General features: G+C 41.1%; 1 pseudogene; it reads left to right on the top strand.

Annotated features, from left to right (window-relative positions):
• Positions 1-12,186: 12,186 nt before the first annotated feature.
• Positions 12,187-14,465, top strand: LOC100984293 (sorting nexin-7-like; annotated as a pseudogene).
• Positions 14,466-15,059: the final 594 nt, after the last annotated feature.

Below are 15,059 nucleotides of genomic sequence, written 5' to 3'. Positions count from 1 at the left end.
GGTACAGGAGGTCGTGGTGCCTGGCTAGCGCTTCACCCCCAGGCCCGTGCCCACAGACTTAGGTGAGAACAGGCATTTCTGTTTTCCTGCCCAAAGGCTGCATTTCCCAAGACCACCCTGGCCTGCCATGCCCCCATCCTGTGCCCATAAAAACCCGAGACCCTAGCGGGCAGAGACACAAGCGGCTGGACGTCCAGAGGACTCAAGGGGAACACGCCAGTGGAAGAGCACACCGACAGACGCCGGCAGGTCAGCAGGCCATCGACCGGCAGAACACGGAGTTTGGCCAGGGTCGGAGGAGGAGAGCCTGCGCTGCTAAATGGCCAGATTCCAGGGGAAAACCATCTCCCTTCTGGCTCCCCCATCTGCTGAGAGCTACTTCCACTCAACAAAACCTTGTACTCAGTCTCCAAGCCCACGTGTGATCCGATTCTTCCAGTACACCAAGGTAAGAACCCAGGGATACAGAAAGCCCTCTGTCCTTGCGATAAGGCAGGGGTCTAATTGAGCTGAGTAACACAAGCCGCCTATGTACTGCTAAACTGAAAGAACACCCTGTAACACACGCCCACTGGGGCTTCAGCTGTAAACATTCACCCCTAGACACTGTCGTGGGGTCGGAGCCCCACAGCCTGCCTGTCTGCATGCCCCCCATAGAGGTTTGAGCAGCGGGACACTGAAGAAGTGAGTCACATCCCCATCGCACACCCTGCGAGGGGGACAAGGGAACTTTTCCCATTTCACTATGAAGCCATAAAAGCAGTGAGATCATGTTCTTTGCAGCAACATAGGTGAAGCTAGAGGCCATTATCCTAAGCGAGCTACTGCAGAAACAAAACCAAATGCCACAAGTTCTCATAAGTGGGAGCAAAACGTTTTGTACACATGGACACACACAAAAAGGAATAATAGACACTGGGGCCTACTTAAGAGTGGAGGGTGGGAGGAGGGTGAGGATGGAAAAACTACCCATTGGGTGTTATGCTTATTACCTGGGTGATGAAATTATCTGTACGACAAACCCCATGATGTGCAATTTACCTATATAACAAACCTGCACATGTATCCCAAACCTAAAATAAAAGTTTAAACAAAGGTATACAAAACTCTGGAGAGGCAGCAGCAAATAAAAAACACACAAACAGAAAAGAGCTCAGGATTTGTCTGTTATCCCCTCACTCCCCACCTTTACTGTGAGGGTTATGGTCAAAGTGTTGTGTCCAAAAGTTCCTTGTCAGCCTCCCTGCCCTTTACTGAGGTTATGTTATTAATGTGAAATACACTCAGGTTTTCTGTCTGTTCTCAGTTTTAAGTCCTTACTCCTCCTTTAAAAAATTTTTTTTTTTTTTTTGGACAGAGTCTTGCTCTGTTGCCCAGGCTGGAGTGCAATGGCACGATTTTGGCTCACACTGTAGCCTCTGCCTCCCAGGTTCAAGCAGTTCTTCTGCCTAGCCTCCTGAGTAGCTGGGACTACAGGTGCACACCACCACCCCAGGCTAATTTTTGTATTTTTTAACAGAGACAGAGTTTCGCCACGTTGGCCAGGCTGGTGTCGAACTCCTGGCCTCAAGTGATCCTCCCACCTCAGCCTCCCAAAGTGCTGGGATTACAGGCATGAGCCACTGTGCATGGCCGTTTCTTCTTGTTAATTCCATTTTATTATTTGAATGTGTGGAATATATTCACACACTTCCAAAAGTAAAAACTACCCTCAGAGAAGCATCACTCTCTCTCCCCTTCATCCTCCTAATTTCCCTCCTTATATCTGGGTAATCTCATTGTTTTCTGATTACCCTTCCTGTGTTTCTTTTTGCAAAAAATGAAATAGATATATGTATATTTCTTGTCTTCCTGCTTTTCTTACACAAAAAGCAGCATGCTATCTGTACTCTTTAGCATTTTATTTTTTTCACTTAACAATATGTCATGGAATCACCCTTCAATGTTGCTATTTATTTAATACTCTAATTATTGTGTGTATTTACTATGTTTCTGTACCATTTTAAAAATTAAAAACGTTTCTTTTGTTATTTAGGAAAGTTTGTTTTATTAGTTTTAATGGGTATCTTTGTTTAAAAGCTTTTCTAGTATCTCTGGTTCACCATTTAAAAAGTAAACATATACTTTCAGTTTAAGATGGGATCCTTTTTCAGAATCTTTGTCTATTTTCTCCTTTACCTCTTCTCCTCCCATAATTTTTGCTGCATCATTTCTATTTTGTTCACATACTATTCTTCCACCTATTTCCCAGCCCTTCTATTATTCTTCATTTTACAACTAAATATATTAAATTCTCATTATCAGTCCTTTTGCTGAAGTTTCTTCAGTTCTCCTTTGGTTAAATGAGAGCCCAGGTAGATTCCTTAGGAAGGGGCTGTGTGCACTAGAAAGACTGCCTGACTGTGTATAAAATCCTTGGTTCTAGCCAGAGGTATTAGCATGCACCTGTAGCCCCAGCTACTGTGGAGGCTGAGGTGGGAGGATTGCTTGAGCCCCAGAGTTTGAGGCCATACTGGGCAACATAGTGAGACCCCTATCTCTAAAGAAACAAACGAACAAAAATCCTTGAGTCTGCCACAAGTCTCCCATTTAACCTGTTAACTGGCTCCTGCAGCTTCTCACAAGACAAGGATTTTGCTCGGACCATCCTGAATGCAAAATAATCTACCACATCATCAGACCTGTGACAGATTACAAGGTCTACTACTGGGTTCAATATATGGCCACCAAACTTCTAAACCTAAAGTTTTACACAATAATTAATGACCACCAGGTATTATGTAAAGGCTTTTCACTTGGGGTAGGGGGAGGAAAACAGTACCAGAGTTTCCAGACCCCATCACAGTACAAACTTTTTGTGTGGAAGCTAAATTTAGACAGGGTTCCCAGGAATATAAATAGCTAGGACACTAATTGGGGAATGCCTCTGGGGTGAGGCTACGTGAAAAGAAGCAGCTTTCATGGTTTAAAAAAAGGTTCCAAGGCTTCTTTCCCTTATAACAGCTGACGATACATTCCTAGCTCCTTCCAGAACTTACTTGAACAAAAGGTCACTCATCTACAATCTCTTCAAAGCCTTTGAGATTTCACAGGAGGCTGGAGTGTCAGGGCTGGAAGGATCTTAGAAGTGATCTAATCTGTTCTTTTTTAAATTAACAGATGAGGAAACTGGTGGGATTAAATCTGGGGTGAAAGGATAAGTACTTGAATTTTCTGTGTGAAAAGTCAGGCTTATTAAAAATGTTTTGAAAAGCAATTTTGGGCTGGGCACGGTGGCTCATACCTGTAATCCTAGCACTTTGGGAGGCTGGGGCAGGATCACTTCAAGCCAGGAGACCGCATATCTAAACAAACAAAAACAAATAGTTTTGGTATAGGCATGAACAAATGATTAAAAAATATTTTTAAGGCTTTGGTTCAGATTTTCGAAAAGAAATTTTTATTTTATTTTTATTTATTTATTTTTTAAGACAAAGACTCACTGTGTCACCCAGGCTGGAGTGAAGTGGAGTGATCATGGCTCACTGCAGCCTCTAACTCCTGGGCTCAAGCAAACCCCCCTCCTCAACCTTGAGTAGCTGGGACTGCAGGACTGTGCCACCACTCCTGGCTGATTTTTATATTTTTTTGTAGAGATAGGAGTCTCCCAATATTGCCCAGGCTGGTCTCAAACTTCTGGCCTCAAGCTATCCCTCTTCCTTGGCCTCCCAAAACACTGGCATTATAAATGGGAGCTAGTATACCCGGTCTGAAAAAATTTCTAAGAAAAAAAACCCTGACAAATTTGAAGTCCCTATATTTCCCTTTCTTATGTTATTCCTCTCCTTCCTAGAGTTAACCATTATAGTGGATTTAGTGCTTTGACACATTTGTTCCATATATATACACTAATAAATATAATTTAATTTATAGAAATGGTAACACAGTCTATAACATCTTGAAATTTGCTTTTTTTAAAAACTGTGGTGGCAAATAATACTTCAGTGAACCTCCTTGCACATACGTGAGTTTCTTTAATATACATTACATAAATCATATATATAACATTAATTACATATATTACTATTATATATGTGTATATATCTAGAAGTAAAATTCATTGTTGAATATAGAGCATTTTCAGTGTTATTAGATCTTGTCTCATTCCCTCCCTAGATAGCATTGTCCCATCTTCATCGACACTTCTTATTAGACTTTAAAACCTTTATAAAATGAATTGAGGTGAAAGTTTGTCTTACTGTTTTATGGTGCATCTTGATTAACGGGGAATATTTTTCATGTTTTCTTTTTTTTTGGTCATTAAGATTTCCTGTTTTTTTGAGAGTTGCCTGTTTATATCCTTTGCTCATTTTTTCTATTGGGTTATTAGTCTTTCTCTTATTGACTTTAGGAATTCTTTGAGCTCTGGATATTATTTCATTGATGGTTTTTATAAAGTTAACATTTCCCCAGTCTATGGCTAATATTTTTTTTTAATTTTAAATTTTTGTGGGTACATAGGTGTATATATTTATGGGTTGCATGAGGTATTTTGATACAGGCATGCAATGGGTAATAATCACATCAGGGTAAATAGGGGTATCCATCACCTCAAGCATTTATCCTTTGTGTTTCAAACATTCTGACATACTCTTAGTTATTTTAAAAATTCATATATCTATATATATTTTTACTATAGTCATCCCGTGGTACTAGCAAATACTAGGTCTTATTTATTTTTCTTTTATTTCTTTTTTTTTTTAAGAAGGATCTCACTCTGTCACCCAGGCTGGAGTGCAGTGGTACAATCTTGACTCACTGCAACCTCTGCCTCTTGGGTTCAAGCGATTCTCCTGCTTCAGTCTCCCGAGCAGCTGGGATTACAGGTGTGCACCACCACTCCCAGCTAATTTTTATATTTTTAGTACAGACGGTGTTTCACCATGTTGGCCAGGCTAGTCTCAAACTCCTGACCTCAAGTGATCCACCTGTCTCGGCCTCCCAAAGTGCTGGGATTACAGGTGTGAGCCACTGCACCCAGACTCTAATTTATTCTAACTACTTTTTTTGTAGCCATTAACCAGTCCCCACCCCCATACCCACCCCCACTTCACCACTACCCTTCCCAGGCTGTAGTAACCATCTTTCTACTCTCTATTTCCATGAATTCAATTGTTTTAATTTTTAGCTCCCACAGATAAGTGAGAAGAGGTGATGTTTATCATTCTGTGCCTGACTTACTTCACTTAACATAATGACCTCCAGTTCCATCTCAGTTGTTGGATATGACAGGATCTCATCCTTTTTTGCAGCTGAATAGTACTCCATTATATATAGTACCACATTTTCTTTATCTACTCATCTGTTGATGGACACTTAGGTTGCTTCGAAATCTTGGCTACTGTGAACAGTGCTGCAATAAATATGGGAGTGCAGATATCTCTCTGATATACTGATTTCCTGTCTTTTGGGTACAAACCTAGGAGTGGGATTGCTGGATTATATGGTAGCTCTATTTTTAGTTTTTTGAGGAACCTCCAAACTGTTTTTCATAGTGGTTGTGCTCATTTTACATTCCCACCAAGAGTGTATGAGAATTCCCTTTTCTCCTCATCCTTGCCAACATTTGTTATTGTATGGCTTATCTCTTAACTTGGTTTATAGAGTCCTGCTTTTACAGACATTTCACATTTTTAAATAGTCCAAAATGAACACTCTTTTTATTTGTAAAAAGACTGACCTACCATCTGACACCAAATGAAGGCAAGACCAGTCAACTCCAGTAATTCTAGTGATCTCCAGGCTATTGGCAAATAAGGCATTCAGCACAAGTGTTCTTTTAATTGGGACATGCTGTGAATAATTAGCATGGCCAGTCCCCATCAGGTGTCAGAGCGCTCTTCTTGCCTTCTGGAAGGAGTTTGGATGAGGAGTCATCTCCTGCTGGCTCCGCTCCTCATGGTGTGCCCTTGGTAGAGACCTGGCTTCCAGCTCTACCACTAATTCCATTTAAACCCCAGTTTCCTGATATGTAGAAAAGAATAACGCTGCTTCACAGGGCTGTTGGATGCACACTGGATAGGGGTAAAAATGCTTTGCAAGATAACAGATAAAAGCAAAATACTGTTATTACTAACCTCTGTGGGCTTCATCGTTCATATGTGTAGAATAAGAGGGATGGGACTAGGTATTAACAGCCCCTTTCAGCTCTACAATAGCCTGTGATTCTGTGACTAGGGGTAAAAACAGAACCTCCAAGTAAGATGGGGTAGCAGGTGGCCTCTAGCAGTTATGGGGCTCTTGGTAAGGCCACCTACTAGAAGAAATATTACAAGGCAAATAAGAAAATGCAATATCCTTGCCTTCCTCTCTTCTTCACTTCTCCCATTCTTCCCTGCTTTCCTTTCATCTCTTTCTCCCTTCTGTCTTCCTTTCTTCTATTCTTGGAACACTCCCCCACTTTACTGGCTCAATTCTATTTATCCTTCAGATATTCTTTGTTTTTTTTCCTGGGAAGCATCCTCTAGGAGGCTTTTAATGATCATCAAATTTTATGCAGTGGTGTCCTTCCTATGTGCTTCCATGGTGTCCTCATAACCTCCACCATTGCACTTACTCATTTTAATTGTCTGCAATCCTTATAAAATTTAAGCTTGGGGAATAGAGAGGGCTCATTTCTTGTTCACTGCTGTATCCCCAGAGCCTGTTTCAGTGCTGGGAATAAAGCAGGGTGCTCAAATCCAGTTGGATGAAGGAGTAAATATACAGGAACTATGCTAGGCAGCATGAGTACAGAGATGAATAAGAATTGTCCTTAGCTATGAAGGAATTAAAGGTCTTGAAGGGAGGAGGGACATGCAATCAAGTAACTGCAATACTGTATTATAAGAACAAGCAACAGAAATCCATTCGAAAGTACAGCTTTATATATAGAGAAGTGTTTAGACAGGTCAAAGAAAGCACTCTGAGAAAGAGATGAGCTGGATTTTCAAAAATGAGCAGGAATGATGTGTCAATCTGAGTAAAGTAAGGGACATGCCAGACAGAAGCAGCTCACTTATTTAATAATTAATTCGAAAAATATTTATTGAGCTTCTACATTGCTCCAGGTACTGTTGTAGGTGCTGAGGGTACAACAGATACAAAGGGAATCCGCCCTGGTGGAGCCCCTCCTCACCTCCTGCAGAGGTCCTCTTTCTGTAGTGACCCCTGTCATCCTGGGCCTCTGCAGCTCTTCTGAGAATGTGGTATTTAATGCATATGAAGTCCTATAGAGTATCTGACATGCCTCTCTTTGATCCAGGAAAACAGGGTCCTGGCTGTTTTTGTGCTAAGGGAGACGTGAGGGTTTGTTTCTCAATGTTTTGATCAAAGGCACACAGCTGTCACACGAGAACGCCTTGGAAATGTAATCTGACTGCCCCAAAACACCAACTGGCCTCACCATCTGTCTCAGGCCACAATTTGACTGAGGACTGTCTTTGGCTGAACATCCCTTGTATGGGTCAAGTACTAACACTGGCATCCACCAGGGGAAATAACAAAGTAAGAAAAAGTAAAAATGGAATAAAGGCTGAAGGGAGTCTCATAAATCAACCCACACCATTATGCAGAGCTTTTATGGAGAAATCAGTAGAAAGAAATACAGAGTTACATAGAGGTGAAAGATAAATCATTAAAGGGGTCCTTTTATGGCAAAACTGAATTTCCACTTCCAGCAAGTTTTTGGCTGATTCCCATGGAATGATAGAACGGAAATGAACTTCTTTCCTGTCTGTGTTCTGCTTAGTTATCTAAGTCAACTTGGCATTTTATTTTATTTTTGAGACAGGGTTTCACTCTGTCGCAGAGGCTGTAGTGCAGTGGCATGATCTTGGCTCACTGTAACCTCCACCTCCCAAGATCAAGCAATTCTCATGCCTCAGCCTTTCTAGTAGCTGGGATTACAGGCACCTGCCACCATGCCTGGCTAATTTTTGTATTTTTAGTAGAGATGGGGTTTCACCATGTTGGCCAGGCTGGTCTCGAACTCCTGGCTTCAAGTGATCCACCCACCTCAGCCTCCCAAAGTGCTAGAATTACAGGCGTGAGCCACTGCTACTGGCCAATTTGGCATTTTAAACAAGCCTTCTTCTCCAGGTGAGTGGCTGCAGGGACAAACATAAGATTTATAACTTTAAAGAGAGAAAGAGGATAGAAGGGGAATTAAGAATATATTTTATCATTTAAAAATATTGGATGGGTTGGGCACCGTGGCTCATGCCTGTAATCCCAGCATTTTGGGAGGCCAAGGCAGGTGGATCACCTGAGGTCAGGAGTTTGAGACCAGCCTGGCCAACATGGTGAAACCCTGTGTGTACTAAAAATACAAAAATTAGCCGGGTGTGGTGGCGGGCGCCTGTAATCCCAGCTACTTGGGAGGCTGAGGCTGAAGAATCGCTTGAACCCAGGAGGCGGAGGTTGTGGTGACTGGAGATTGTGCCAATGCACTCCAGCCTGGGCGACAAGAGTGAAACTCCATCTTAAAAAAAAAAAAATTGGATGGAGGTGACAAGATGGACAATAGATACAGTCAGGGAGCATCTCCCAATGAGAGAGACCAAAATATTGAGTAAATCAACATCCTTAGGACAGATCTTTGGAGAGAAAACACAGAGTAATATAGAGGTAAGGCAGACACTGAGACTGAAGAGGGAGGAAGCTGGGAACCCTGCACAGGTTTGCAGAGCACTGGGACTGGTTCCCGGCCCTGAACAGCTCCTAAGGAAGGGGTGAGTGAAGTGATGGCGGGGTAACCCACTCTCACCACAGACCTCTCAGATATTAGCTACAAGAGGTCCCATGACTCCTACAGATGTTTGAATTGTCAAGGGAATCTGCCTGGAGAGTAGGCAGAAACAGTGCTCCAGGCTGTGCAGAGCCTAGAAGGTTTTGCACATGGAGAAGCTGCAGCAAAATGTGGCCACAGGCACCCATCCCACAAGATTCTCTGTCTTCCTCTGAGTAGCTCTAACCTTGGCTGGCTGCTGGGCCAGGAGAGAGTGGGGCCATCTTTCCTGTGGGACTGGGGCATGTCTGTTTTGCATGCTCTTCTATCCACCAGCCCCTCCCAAGGCCCCTGCCTGGCCACTCCTGCAAGAGCAGGTACACAGCACGGCCTCCACTGCCCAGGCAGAGTGCTTTCCTCACAGCCTGAGAGCACTCCAGCTCCCCCAGCACAACCAATGCCCAACGCAGAGGATGAAGCTGCAGGCCAGATTCCAATACCCCTGGGTTGCAGCACATAGCTCAGAAGTGGCAGGCTGAGATCTGGCCAGTGATTAAGTGGGAGAGGAACCTGCACACTCAGAACACTGAGAAGAGTTAAGAAGCGGGTTCCTGGGCAGGTGCGGGAATGGGGTATGCCTCCCTCAAAAGTGCCAGTCTGGGAAGGGTGAGGCCTGTCTGGCAGCCAAAGCCTCTGCCTGAAGGAGCCCTGTGACCTGGAACACCTAACGAAGGCAATGTTGGCATGGTGCCAGTGTTAGGAGGGAACTCCCCTAAGGCAGGCGAATGGACCTGGTAAAGAAGTCATCTCTCTTCCCTCCCCACCACAGAGCACTGCAATAAACCCACCGAAGTACGGAAGAGCTACTCAGCTAAATAAGAGCATATCTGTTGGCCATTACTCTTAAGCGCCGTCTACTGGATGACAGCCCAAGTTACAACACCAAAAATACTCTTCCAATATACATTATCTGTGAAATGCAGGGCAAGAATCTAGCCACAAATAAAGATCTTGCACAGAGCTCTGGCTCTCTGAAAACACCCAGAAACAAAGGCTGATTGACTATACTCAACTTACACCACAGAACCCTCAAGGGAAATGAAGTATATAAAAACAATATCCAAATGACAGCAAATCCAAAAAGACAAAGGAATACCAGTCCTCTTAGATGAGAAAGAATCAGCAATAAGAACTCTGGCAATCCAAAAAGTTACAATGTCTCCTTACCTCCAAATGAGTACATTAGCTCTCCAGCAATAGTTCCTAACCAGAGTGAAATGACTGAAATGACATATAGAATTCAGAATCTGGATGGCAAGGAAGCTCGTTAAGGTTCAGGAGAAAGTTGAAACCCAATCCAAGGAATTCAAGGAATCCAGTAAAATAATACAATAGTTGAAAGACGAAATAGCCATTTTAAGAAAGAACCAAACTGAACTTCTGGAATTAAAAAATTCACCACAAGAATTCCATAATACCATTAGAAGCATTAGCAACAGAATAGACTAAGCTGAAGAATCTCAGAGCATCAAGATCAGTTCTTCAAATCAACTCAGACAAAAAAAAAAAAAAGAATTTAAGAAAATGAACAAAATGTCCAAGAAATATGGGATTTTATAGAAACCAAACCTATGAGTCATTGACGTTCTTGAGAAGGAAGGAGAGAGAGTAAGCAACTTGGAAAACATGTGAGGATGTAATCCACAAAAAGGTCCCCAATCTCACTAGAGAGACTGCAAATACAAGGAATACAGAGAACCTCTGTGAGATACTAAACAAGATGACCAGCCCCAAGACACAAGGTCAACATGAAAGAAAAAAATCTTAAAGGCAGCTAGAGAGAAGGGTCAGGTCACTTACAAAGGGAACTCCATCAGGCTAGCAGTGGACCTCTCAGCAGAAACCTTACAACCAGAAAGGACTGGGGGCCTAATTGCAGTATCCTTAAAAAAAAAAAAAAAAAAAAAGGCATTTCCAACCAAGAATTTTGTATCCTGCCAAACTAAGCTTCATAAACAAGGGAGAAATAAAGTCCTTTTCAGACAAGCAAACACAAGGGGAATTTATTACTACTAGACCACGCTTACAAGAGGTCTTTAAGGGAGTGCTAAGCATGGAAACAAAAGAACAATACCTGCTACCACAAAAACACACTTAAGCTCATAGTCCACGAACACTATAGAACAACTACACAATCAAGTATACAAAACAACCAGCTAACAACATGATGACAGTATCAAAATCTCACATACCCATATTAATCCTGAATGTAAATGATCTAAACCCCCCACTTAAAAGGCATAGAGTAGCAAGTTAGATAAAAAGACAGCATCCAATTATCTTTCACCTTCAAGAGACTCACCTCACACGTAATGACACCCACAAGCTCAAAGTAAACGGCTGGAGAAAGATCTATCATGCAAATGGTAAACAAAAGAAGGTAGGAGTCGCTATTCTTACATGAGATGAAACAGACACTAAACCAACAATAGTCAAGAGGACAAAGAAGGGCATTACATAATAATAAAGGGTTCAATTGAACAAGAAGGCTTAATTATTCTAAATATATATACATACCCACCACTGGAGCACCCAGATTCATAAAACAAGTTCTTGACCTACGAAAAGGATTAGAGAGCCACACAATAATAGTGGGAGACTTCAACACCTTACTGACAGTGTTAGATTATGTGGCAGAAAACTAACAAAGAAATTTTGGACTTAAACTTGACACTCAACCAATTGGACCTAATAGACATCTAGAATAATACTCTACCCAACAGCTACAGAACACACATTCTTCTCATCTGTACACGAAACATATTCTAAGTTTGACCACATGCTCAACCATAAAGCAAGTCTCAGTAAATTAAAAAATATCGAAATCATACTAAGCACATTTTAGGACCATAGGGCAATAAAAATAGAAATCAATACCAGGAAGATATCTCAAAACCACATAATTGCATGGAAATTAAGCAACTTGCTCCTGAATGACTTTTGGGTGTACAATAAAATCGAGACACAAATCAAAAAATTCTCTGAAATCAATAAAAGTACATACCCAACATACCAAAATCTTTTGGATGCAGCTAAAGCAGTGTTAAGAGTAAAGTTTGTAGGGCCAAACACCTACATCAAGAAGCTAGAAAATCTCAAATTAACAATTTAACATTGCACCTAAAGGAACTAGAAAAAAGAGGACAAATCAACCCAAAATCTAGCTGAAGAAAAGAAATAAGTAAAATCAGAGAACTCAATGAAATTGACACTTGAAAATCCATACAAAAGATCAATGTAGGAGAGCAAGTGCCGGGCATCTCAGGCACGCTCCTTGGGCCTCCAGTGCCCGCTTCTTGGGCAGCAGCGGCTCTTTTGCCCTGCTGCAGGCGGAGGTGCTGGCTCTGGACGAGGACGAGGATGACCTGGAGGTTTTCAGCAACTATGCCTCACTGATGGACATGAATTCCTTCAGCACTATGATGCCAACATCCCCTTTATCAATGATAAACCAAATCAAGTTTGAAGATGAACGAGATTTAAAGGAACTCTTCATTACAGTTGATAAACCTGAAAGTTATGTTACTACAATAGAAACTTTCATTACGTATAGCATTATGACTAAGTCATCTCGTGGAGAATTTGACTCCAGTGAATTTGCAGTTAGGAGACGGTATCAAGGTTTCCTTTGGTTGAAGGGAAAACTTGAAGAAGCACACCCCACTCTGATTATTCCACCATTTCCAGAAAAATTTATAGTAAAAGGAATGGTGGAACACTTTAATGATGACTTCCTTGAGACATGCAGGAAGGCTTTACATAAATTTTTGAGCCGAACTGCTGATCATCCAACTTTAACATTTAATAAGGTCTTCAAAATTTTTCTCACTGCATAACTCTCCTCTCACAAGAAGCAGGGTCCTGGATTGCTAAGCAGGATGGGGCCAACAGTCAGAACTGTTGCATCCTCAATGAGAGGAATTAAAAACCACCCAGAAATCTAACTGAGCTAAAGAGCTTCTGCACCGCAAAAGAAACTACCATCAGAGTGAACAGGCAACCTACAGAATGGCAGAAAATGTTTGCAATCTACTCATCTGACAAAGGGCTAATATCCAGAATTTACAAAGAACTTAAACAAATTTACAAGAAAAAAAATCAAACAACCCCATCAAAAAGTGGGTGAAGGATATGAACAGACACTTCTCAAAAGAAGACATTTATGCAGCCAGCAGACACATAAAAACATGCTCATCATCACTGGTCATCAGAGAAATGCAAATCAAAACCACAATGAGATACCATCTCACACCAGTTAGAATGGCCATCGTTAAAAAGTCAGGATCATTAAAAAGTCAGGACTCTACAGGTGCTGGAGAGGATGTGGAGAAATAGGAACACTTTTACACTGTTGGTGGGACTATAAACTAGTTCAACCATTGTGGAAGACAGTGTGGCGATTCCTCAAGGATCCAGAACTAGAAATACCATTTGACCCAGCCATCCCATTACCGGGTATATATCCAAAGGATTACAAATCATGCTACTATAAAGACACATGCACACGTATGTTTATTGTGGCACTATTCACAATAGCAAAGACTTGGAACCAACCCAAATGTCCATCAATGATAGACTGGATTAAGAAAATGTGGCACATATACACCATGGAATACTATGCAGCCATAAAAAAGGATGAGTTCATGTCCTTTGTAGGGACATGGATGAAGCTGGAAACCATCATTCTGAGCAAACTATCGCAAGGACAGAAAACCAAACACTGCATATTCTCACTCATAGGTGGGAACTGAACAACGAGAACACTTGCACACAGGGCAGGGAACATCACACACTGGGGCCTGTTGTGGGGTGGGGGGAGGGGAGAGGAATAGCATTAAGAGAAATACCTAATGTAAATGATGAATTAATGGGTGCAGCACACCAACATGGCACATGTATACATATGTAACAAACCTGCACGTTGTGCACATGTACCCTAGAACTTAAAGTATACAAAAACAAACAAAACAAACAAACAAACAAAATACTAACCTTAAATGTAAATGGGCTAAAAGCCCCAATTAAAAGACATTTTAAAAAACCGCCTGGAAGAGTTCATGGAAATGAATAACTTTATTGAAATTTTTAGCCAGAAAACAAATTTGATAGATAAAATATCTTGGAGAATTTTCAAGGAAGAAAGGGAATATTTTGATGAAATGAAAGAATATGGTCCAATTCATATTCTGTGGTTAGTGTCAGAAGAGGATCTGGTTGATACTCTAAAAGATGTTGACAGCTGCATTGACAGATGCTGTAAGGCCACTGAAAAATGGATGTTTGGACTCTCAGAGGCCCTGCTTCCTGTTGTACATGAGTACGTGCTTTATAGTGAAATGTTAGTGGGTGTTATGAAAAGAAGAGACCAAATACAAGCAGAACTGGATTCCAAAGTTGAAGCTTTGACCTATAAAAAGGCAGATAGTGATCTGCTTACAGAGGAGATTGGAAAACTTGAAGATAAAGTAGAATATGCTAATAATGCCCTGAAAGCAGAATGGGAAAGATGGCAACAAAATATGCAAAATGATATCAAGTTAGCATTTACAGATATGGCTGAGGAGAGTATCCACTATTATGAACAGTGCCTTACTACATGGGAATCATTCCTCACATCACCAACCTCCACTTGGAAGAAGCCTCTGAAGATAAACCTTAATCCCACTGAGGACTTCTGTTTAATCTTTGGGAGACGACATTTATCAACCAAAGTTATTCTTTCTGGATCTGCCATGTCCTTTATAAAGTAGATGAAAAATGTTTTATACTATCTGGAAAAACCAACAACTTGAAACCTCAGGTACTCCAGTTCATTGACATGAATTTGATAATATATCTATATATCTATTTGTATGGATATACATCTATACATATATAGATATATAGATAGAGAGAGATTTAGCTTGGTTTTAATTATGTTCTTAAATTTGTGTGCCAATAATTGTGTATAGATTTTTCTGTTAAATATTTGACTGTGGAACATGATATTGTAAATATGTTGTAAGGACTTAGTTTTAATAAAAAGTTTAATATGAAAAAAAGATCAGTGTAACCAAAAGTTGGTGCCTTGAAATAATAAACAAGATCAATAAACCACTACCTAGATTAACAAAGAAAAAAGAGAGAAGATGCTAATAATCACAATCAGAAATGACAAATGTGACATTCAACTGATCCCACAGAAACACAAAAGACCCTCAGAGACTATTAGGAAAGCCTTTATGCACAGAAATTGGAAAATCTATAGGAAATG

Source organism: Pan paniscus, chromosome 9 (assembly GCF_029289425.2).
Source record: "Pan paniscus chromosome 9, NHGRI_mPanPan1-v2.0_pri, whole genome shotgun sequence".
NCBI lineage: Eukaryota > Metazoa > Chordata > Mammalia > Primates > Hominidae > Pan > Pan paniscus.
The sequence above is the reverse complement of the archived record's forward strand: the minus strand, read 5'-3'. Positions and strand labels throughout refer to the sequence as shown.